We start from the raw sequence: 9772 nt of genomic DNA, 5'->3' as shown, positions 1-9772 counted from the left end.
CATTTTAGATGAAGGACTAACACAGGATAGGTAGAGAGATGAATTAATTAATTAGTAACAGTCTAAAATAGATGGAGAGGAAGGCATACAAGGGGGAATAAATGGAAGTCACAATTAAAGACTAAATAGATTCAGAAAGCGTTAGAGTTCATCATTTTCCTGATTTTACCTTTGCTGGCCTGTGGCACTCAGCTCTACTAAAAGATTCATTCTCAGTCCATCTAAGTAACCTGTTTCTCTGTTAACAAAGACAGAAGATTCATTAGTATATGAGGGGTCTCAGACTCTGCTCTGATTTTCCCATCGTCTCTGCCACTTAGCATTAGTACGAGTTTTTCATTGTTAGGCCATTATTCAGCCCTTGCTTCCTCGATCTCAGTCCACATGTCTGAAGCCCTAGAGCTCCTACATCAATTATTGTTTTTTTCTGGAGAAAATAATTGCCCTGGTAGATGTTTAATCTCAACTTGAACTGGTAGTTTTTATTATTATTATTATTTTAAACATCAGGAAGAATCAGATAGGAGCAATCAGGGTGTTGCATGTCCTGATTACACAGAGACGTTAATCACGAATCATGCGATCTCAAATCATCGTGTTCCAATCTGCCTTCCAATAAGAGGAACAGGTAAGGATTACCCTACCTGAGCATTATAGTTTTTATTCTTGTGTTGAACTAATGAGTGATGAAGAACTATCGTTATGAATTCCCTGTGCCAGCTACCTTCCTGAGAGAGCCCTTTAGCAACCCTGGAAGTCTGCTCGGAGGGTCCAGGGGTTTCTGCCTCTATAAGGACCCTTTTAAGAATATAGGCTAGGGGGGAGGACTCTTTCCTGGTTTCATCCAAGTGTTAAACTCCAGTTCTTCCTGGGCCCAGGAGTCCCCATGTGTAACACTATAAATGAGAGGTAGGAAGTAGAAAGTGAGCAGAGTTTTCTTCCAACTCCAGACTTGGAGCAGTGGCTGACCTGCAAAATCAAGCCCAGGAAGAGCCCTCCCCTCTATTAAGCTCTGGGTTAAGGACTTTGTCAGTCAGGCATGTTTATCCTCACGTTTGTTTGTTTTTTCTAGTTTGAGCACTGAGAATAAACTTACGGCAGTCTGAAATAGGGAAAGGTATAGAGTAGTTAGGTTCCACAAGACACATCATTCAGAACACAAAAACTATTTTTTGTTTATTTTTTCTTTCAGTCGACTGATTACTATTTTTAAAATGTGTCTTTATTGTTGAAAATATTACAGATGTCTCTCCTTTTATGCCTCATTGACACCCTTCTCCCTGCTCCCGTCCCCCCACCCCACCTTCACCATACCGTTGTCTGTGTTCATTGGTTATACATATATACATATCAGTTCTTTGGTTTATCTCTTCCCTTTTCTCCCAGCCCCCTTGCCTCGGACGTCAGTCTGTTCCCTACTTCCATGTCTCTGGGTCTATTTTGTTCATCAGCATATTTTGTTCATTATATTACACAACTAAGTGAGATCGTGTTAAACTTGTCTTTCTCTGACTAACTTATTTTGCTTAGCGTCATACTCTCCAGGTCTGTCCATGTCCTCTCACAGGGTAAGAGGTCTTTCTATCTTAAAGCTGCATAGTATTCCATTGTGTAAATGTATCACAGCTTTTTTAATCCACTCTCCTACTGATGGATACTTGGGCTGTTACCAGATCTTCGCTATTGTAAATAGTGCTGCTATGAACATAAGGGTGCATATAATCTTTTGACTGGTGTTTCGGGATTCTTAGTATGTATTCCTAGAAGTGGGATAACTGGGTCAAAAGGCAGTTGCATTTTTAATTTTTTGAGGAAACACCATATTGTTTTCCATAGCGGCTGCACCAGTCTGCATTCCCACCAGTAGTGTACTACAGTACCCTTTTCTCCACATCTTCACCAGCACTTGTTTCATGATTTGTTGACAGCAGCCGTTCTGGCAGGTGAGGTGACACCTCGTTTTATTAGTGACATTGAACATTTTCTTGTATGTCTCTTGGCCATTTGTGTGTCCTCTTTGGAGAAGTATCTATTCAGGTCCTCTGCCCATTTTTTAATTGGATTGATTGTCTTCCTTTTGTTGAGTTGTATGCGTATTTTATATATTTTGGAAATTAAACCCTTATCAGATATATCACTGGCAACCCAACAGTGGGTTCCCTTTTCATTTTGATGCTGGGTTTTTTTGTTTGTTTGTTTGTTTGTTTTTTGCTGTGCAAAAGCTTTTTAGTTAAATGTAGTCCTATTAATTAAGTTTTTCCTTTGTTTCTCTTGCCTTAGGTGATGTATGGGTGAAAATTATGCTTCACGTAATGTCTGTAACTTTGCCACCTACATTTTCTTCTAGGATTTTCATGGTTTCACAACTTATATTTAAGTCTTTTATCCATTTTGAGTTTATTTCTGTGTATGGTGTAAGTTGGTGGTCTAGTTTTACTTTTTTTACATCTACCTGTCTGATTTTCTCAAAATCATTTATAGAAGAGACTGTCTTTATTTTATCCTCTTGCCTCCTTTGTCAAATATTAATTGAGTATACTGTCATGTGTCAATTCCTGGGTTTTCTTTTCTGTTTTATTGATCTATATGCCTGTTCCGTGCTGGTACCAGGCTGTTTTGATTACAGTGGCTTTGTAGTATAACTTGATATTCAGTATTGTGATCTCTTCAACTTTGTACTTTTTTTTTCAAGATTGCTGTGGTTTTTCAGGGTCTTTTTTGGGTCCATATAAACTTTGGAGTTTTTGTTCTAGTTCTGTGAAGTATGCTGTTGGTATTTTAATAGGGATTGCATTGAGTCTATATTGATTTGGGTGTACTGCACATTTTAATGATGTTGAATCTTCCAATCCATGAATATGGTATATGCTTTCATATTTTTTTAATGTCTTCCTCTATTTTTTATTTTTTTTCAATATCCTGTAGTTTTCCAAGAACTAGTCTTCTACCTTCTTGGTTAAGTTTATTCCTAAATATCTCAATTTTATTTTTGCAATGATAAATGGGATTGTTTAGTTTCTCTTTCTGAGTGCTCATTATTGGTGAATAAAAATGCAATTGATTTCTGGATGTTAATTTTGTATCCTGATACTTTGCCAAATTAATTTATTAAATTTAGTAGATTTTTGGTGGAGCCCTTAGGGTTTTCTATGTACAATATTATGTCATCTGAGAATGACAGTTTCACTTTCTGCTTTCCAATTTGGGAGCCCTTCTTTTATTTTCTGTCTGATTACTGTGGCTAAGACTTCCAGTACTATGTTGAACAACAATGGCAAAAGCAGCCATTCCTGTCTTGTTCCTGTTCTTAAGAAAAATGCTTTTATATATTTATTTATTTTTTTATAAATTTTTATTTATTTTTTTGTTACAGATATTTTACGTTTTTACCCCATTGGCACCCCCCACCCCGCCCCCCCTCCACCCTGTCCCCGGCTTAGTTGTCCATGTCCATTGGTCATGCACACATGCATATAAGTTCTGTGGTTTATCTCTTCCCACCCCCCCACCCCTATCCCCTATTCTGAGGGATGTCAGTCTGTGCCCTACTTCCATGTGTCTGGGTCTACTGTATTCCTCAGACTGTTATGTTCATTATATTCCGTATATAAGTGAGATCATGTGGTATTTGTCTTTTTCTGCTTGGCTTCTTTCACTTAGGATAATACTTTCCAGGTCCCTCCATGTCCTCTCAAAAGATAAAAGATCTTTCTTTCTTACCGCTGCATAGTACTTCATTGTGTATATGTACCACAGCTTTTTTATCCATTCGTCTACTGGTGGACACTTGGGCTGTTTCCAGATCTTAGCTATTGTAAATAGTGCTGCTATGAACATGGGGGTACATATATTCTTCCTGATTGGTGTTTCAGGCTTCTTAGGGTATATTCCCAGCAGTGGGATCACTGGGTCAAATGGAAGTTCAATTTTTAATTTTTTGAGGTAGCACCATATTGTTTTCCATAGAGGCTGCACCAGTCTGCATTCCCACCAGCAGTGTACTAGAGTCCCCTTTTCTCCACACCCTCGCCAACACATGTTGTTTGATGATGTGTTGATGGCGGCCATTCTGACAGGTGTGAGGTGATACCTCATTGTTGTTTTAATTTGCATCTCTCTGATGATTAATGATGTTGAGCATTTCTTCATATGTCTCTTGGCCATTTGCATGTCCTGTTTGGACAGGTGTCTATTCAGCTCCTCTGCCCATTTTTTAATTGGGTTCTTTGTCTTCCTTTTGTGGAGTTGTATGAGCACTCTATATATATTGGAAATTAACCCCTTATCTGATACATCATTGGCAATGATGTTCTCCCATACAGTGGGTTGCCTTTCCATTTTGATGATTGTTTCTTTTACTGTGCAGAAGCTTTTTAGTTTGATGTAGTCCCATGTGTTCATTTTCTCCTTTATTTCTGTTGCCTTAGGTGATGTATCAGTGAAAATTCTGCTCCGTATGATGTCCGAAATTTTGTTGCCTACATTTTCTTCTAGAATTTTTATGGATTCACGGGTCACATTTAAGTCTTTTATCCATTTCGAGTTTATTTTTGTGTATGGTGTAAGTTGATGGTCTAGTTTCATTTTTTTGCATGTAGCTGTCCAATTTTCCCAACACCATTTATTAAAGAGGCTGTCTTTACTCCACTATATGCTCTTGCCACCTTTGTCAAATATTAATTGAGCGTATTGCCTTGGGTCCATTTCTGGGTTTTCAGTTCTGTTCCACTGGTCTATATGCCTGTTCTTGTGCCAGTACCAGGCTGTTTTGGTTACAGTTGATTTGTAGTATAACCTGATATCTGGTATTGTGATCCCACCTACTTTGTCCTTCTTTTTCAAGATTGCTGTGGCTATTCGGGGTCTTTTTTGGTTCCATATGAACTTTTGAAGTATTTGTTCTAGTTCTATGAAATATGTCGTTGGTATTTTGATGGGGATTGCATTGAATCTATAGATTGCTTTGGGTAGTATGGACATTTTAATTATGTTAATTCTTCCAATCCATGAACAGGGTATGTGCTTCCACTTTTTTATATCTTCCTCTATTTCTTTTTTCAATGACCTGTAGTTTTCTGCAAATAGGTCCTTTACTTCTTTGGTTAAGTTTATTCCTAGGTATCATAATTTTTTTGCCGCAATGGTAAATGGGATTGTTTTTTCAGTTTCTCTTTCTGTGAGTTCATCATTGATGTACAAGAATGCCGTCGATTTCTTGACGTTAATTTTGTATCCTGCTACTTTGCCAAATTCATTTATTAAGTCTAATAGATTTTTGATGGAGTCTTTAGGGTTTTCTATGTACAATATCATGTCATCTGCAAATAATGACAGTTTCACTTCCTCCTTTCCAATTTGGATGCCTGTTATTTTTTCTTCATGTCTGATAGCTGTGGCTAAGACTTCCAGTACAATGTTAAATAAGAGTGATGAAAGTGGACATCCCTGTCTTGTTCCTGTTCTTAATGGAAATGTTTTTAGTTTCTGTCCACTGAGTATGATGTTGGCTGTAGGTCTTTCATATATGGCCTTTATTATGTCGAGATATGATCCCTCTATTCCTACATTGCTGAGCGTTTTTTCAGAAATGGATGCTGGATTTTGTCGAATGCTTTTTCAGCATCTATTGATATGATCATGTGGTTTTTATTCTTCATTTTGTTTATGTGGTGTATCACGTTTATTGATTTGCGAATATTGTACCAGCCTTGCATCCCTGGAATGAATCCCACTTGGTCATGGTGAATAATTTTTTTGATGTATTTCTGGATCCGATTTGCTAATATTTTGTTCAGGATTTTGGCGTCTATGTTCATCAGGGATATTGGCCTGTAGTTTTCTTTCTTCGTAGTGTCTTTTTCTGGTTTTGGAATTAGAATAATGCTGGCCTCATAGAACGTGTTTGGAAGTCTTCCTTCTTCTTGAATTTTTTGAAATAGTTTGAGGAGAATGGGTGTTAGTTCTTTTTTGAATGTTCGGTAAAACTCCCCCGTGAAACCATCTGGGCCTGGGCTTTTGTTTGCTGGGAGAGTCTTGATTACCTCTTCAATTTCCTTAGTTGTTATTGGTCTGTTCAAGTTTTCTATCTCTTCAGGGAATAGTTTTGGGAGACTGTGTGTGTCTAGAAATTTGTCCATTTCGCTTAGATTGTCGAATTTGTTGCCATATAGTTGTTCATAGTAGTTGTTAATGATCTTTTGTATTTCCGTGGTGTTGGTTGTTACTTCTCCTCTTTCATTTCTGATTTTGTGTACCTCGGTTCTCGAACATAATTCGTTCCAGGAGGACGGTCGAGAACCAAATTGTTCGAGAACCGAAGCAATGAAACCCAATAGGAAATAATGGAAACTGGATTAATTCGTTCCAAGCCCCAGAAAATGCCTATTTACTGGCCTAATTTGTATATAATATGTAGAAAAACATAAGTCTCAACAAGAAATAAAAGTGTACAGTATGTCTAAGGGTTAAATTCAGTGTAAAGCGTGACTCTCTCCACAAAGCGTGACTCTCTCTCTGCACTCACACTGATGACGCAAGCAAGGCGCGCTGGGCCGAATGAACGCCATTCGGCTCAACTCGGCTCATCTCGGAAGTTCGAGTTCCAAATATTTGTTCAGATTCCAAGACAAAAGTTTCTCGAATCTCCTGGTCGAATACCGATTTGGTCGAAATCCGAGGCTTTCGAGAACCGAGGTATCACTGTATTTGGGTTCTCTCTCTTTGTTTCTTGGTGAGTCTAGCTAAGGGTCCATCAATCTTGTTTATCTTTTCGAAAAACCAGCTCTTTGTTTCATTGATCCTTTGAATTGTTTTTTTGGTCTCTATGTCATTTATTTCTGCTCTGATCTTTACTATTTCCTTCCTTCTACTTGCTCTGTGGTTTTCTTTTTTGTTTGCTTTCTAATTCTTTAAGTTGTGAGGTTAGACAGTCAATTAGAAATTTTTCTTGTTTTTTGAGGTAGGCCTGTAGTGCTATGAACTTCCCTCTCAGAACTGCTTTCGCTGCATCCCATAGATTTTGTGTTGTTGTGTGTTCATTTTCATTGGTTTCCCAGAAGTTTTTAATTTCTTCCTTGATCTCCTCGGTGACCCATTCATTGTTTAATAACATGCTATTTAGCCTCCATGTGTTGAAATGTCTTTGCATGTTCTTGTTGCAATTGATTTCTAGTTTCATGCCATTGTGATCTGAGAAGATGCTTGATATAATTTCAATCTTCTTGAACTTGTAGAGATTTAGTTTGTGTCCTGTCATGTGGTCTATCTTTGAGAATGTCCCATGTGCACTTGAGAAGAATGTGTATTCTGTAGTTTTGGGGTGTAATTCTCTGTAAATATCTATTAAATCCATTTGGTCTAGTGCTTCATTTAAAGTCTCTGTTTCCTTGCTAATTTTTTGCCTAGAGGATCTATCCAGTGCTGTCAACGGGGTGTTGAAGTCCCCTGCTATGATTGTATTGTTGTCGATTTCTCCTTGGAAGTCCTCCAGAAGATTTTTAATATATTTTGGTGCTCCTATATTGGGTGCATATATGTTTATCAAGGTTATATCATCCTGTTGGATAGATCCTTTCAATATTATGTAGTGGCCGTCTTTGTCTCTAGTTATGGTCTTCATTTTGAAATCTATTTTATCAGATATGAGAATTGCTACCCCAGCTTTTTTTTACTTTCCATTTGCTTGGAAAATTTTTTTCCATCCCTTCACTTTCAACCTATGTGAGTCTTTTGTTGAGAGGTGGGTCTCTTGTAAACAACATATAGATGAGTCATGCTTTCTTATTCAATCAGCAACTCTGTGTCTCTTTATGGGAGCATTCAATCCATTTACGTTTAAGGTGATTATTGATATGTACTTATTTATTGCCATTTTTGTTTAGTGTGGTTCTATTTTTCTTCCCATTTCTACTGCTAATTACAGCAGTCCTTTTAACATTTCTTGCAGTGCTGGTTTGGTGCTAATGTATTCCCTTAGCCTTTTTTTGTCTGGGAAGCTCTTTATTTGATCTTCAATTTTGAATGATAGCCTTGCTGGGTAGAGTAGTCTTGGATTCAGATTCTTGTTTTTCATGACTTTGATTACTTCATGCCATTCTCTTCTGGCCTGTAGTGTTTCTTGTGAGAAGTCAGCTGAGAGCCTTATGGGGTTCCCTTTGTAGGTAACCTGTTGCTTATCTCTTGCTGCTTTTAGGATTCTCTCTTTTTTTTAATTTGTGGCATTTTAATTACTATGTGTCTTGGTGTGGGCCTGTTTGGGTTCTTCTTACTTGGGACTCTCTGTGCTTCTTGAACTTGAATGCCTTCTTCCTTCACCAAATTAGGGAAGTTTTCTCTCACTATTTTTTTTGAATATATTTCTATCCCTTGCTCCTTTTCTTCTTCTTCGGGGACTCCTATGATGCGAATATTATTACGTTTCCAGTTGTCCCATAGTTCTTTTAAACTGTCTTCCTGTTTCTTAATAGTTTTTTCCTTTTGTTTTTCTGATTGGTTGATTTTTTCTACCCTGTCTTCTAATTCACTGATCCGGTCCTCAGCTTCCCCTACTCTGCTTTTTAAACCTTCCAATGTGTTTTTCATTTCGGATATGTCATTTTTTATCTCTTCTTGTTGGTTTTTAATTTCCAATTGGCTTATTTTCAGTGTCTCTATGTCCTTACTCATGCTGTTCAGCTTCCTCAAGATCATGGCTCTGAATTCTAGCTCTGTTAACATGCCTAATTGGTCCACATTGATCTCATTTTCGGTGGAGGTGTCTTGCTCTTTCATTTGGCTTCTGTTTCTGTGTTTCACCATTTTGGCTATCACTGTGGGTTTTGGAGCCTGTCAAGTTCTCCCTGTGGGTGTTGGTGTTCTGCTGTTTGTGGCTCCCTCTCCTGTGTTTAGATGAGCGAGGGAGGACCCATGTTGAACACCACAGTCAAGTCTTACTTTCCTGGTTAAAGTTGCCAGCCCAGGAAAGGTACTGTTATCCTCTAGCTTTTTGCCTGGAGGCTAGCAGTCTAGGTTACTTGATGAGTTTTGGGTTGTCAGTTGATTGAAAAACTCCCTCTGGTGCTCAGCCACGGGGCTTTCACGAGGGTGGGGCAGATGCTGGTTGTTAGTGAGCCTCAATTAACACTTCAATGGCCCACAGGGTGGGGTTGGATCTCTGAGGGAGGGGCTGCTGCCTCTCCTCAGAACCCTGGGAAGGAGCAATGTGGCCACCGTCCTGAGTGGCTGCACTCAGCCAAAGCTCTGAGCGCCCTCCAAACCCCGAGTGTCCCATCACAGCTGCAGTCCACTCTGCCGTCCCTCTGCCGGAGCCCAAGGTGAGTGGCTGTGGCTGTTTCAGCCTCTGTCCAGGCTGCGCTGTGGAGCCGCCTGGGAGTGTAACCCGAGGGTGCTGTTCCCAGCTGAGGCTGCTGCCGAGCTGCCAACCGTGGGCTCCCAGCCCCCGTCTCGCGCCTTCGCAAGCCTACCAGGATGGAGTCAGTGTCCCTCGTTGTATGGTCCTCCAAGCTGCTTTCTGTTGGTTTTTCCCGTCGATTTGTCTGTGTTATAGTTGTAATTCCAGTTTGGTTCTGGGAGACGGTCTGTGTAGCTCCGTTCACTCCGCCGCCAGTTTTCCTATTTTTTCAAGAAAAATGCTTTTAGTTTTTGCCTATTGAATATGATGTCAGCTATAGGTTTATCATATGTGGCCTTTATTATGTTGAGGTATGATCCCTCAACTTCGACTTTGCTGAGAGTTTTTATCAAAAAATAGGTGCTGGATTTTATCAAATGCTTT

At 39.1% G+C, this 9772-nt stretch overlaps 1 non-coding gene across 1 annotated transcript; it reads right to left on the bottom strand.

Annotated features, from left to right (window-relative positions):
* Positions 1 to 515: 515 nt before the first annotated feature.
* LOC118638041 lies at positions 516 to 651 on the bottom strand. Its single transcript, XR_004961009.1, has one exon. It is a non-coding gene; the product is annotated as a U8 small nucleolar RNA (small nucleolar RNA).
* Between the last annotated feature and the right edge of the window lie 9121 nt (positions 652 to 9772).

Source organism: Molossus molossus, unplaced genomic scaffold (genome assembly GCF_014108415.1).
Source record: "Molossus molossus isolate mMolMol1 unplaced genomic scaffold, mMolMol1.p scaffold_m16_p_20, whole genome shotgun sequence".
Lineage (NCBI taxonomy): Eukaryota > Metazoa > Chordata > Mammalia > Chiroptera > Molossidae > Molossus > Molossus molossus.
The sequence above is the reverse complement of the archived record's forward strand: the minus strand, read 5'-3'. Positions and strand labels throughout refer to the sequence as shown.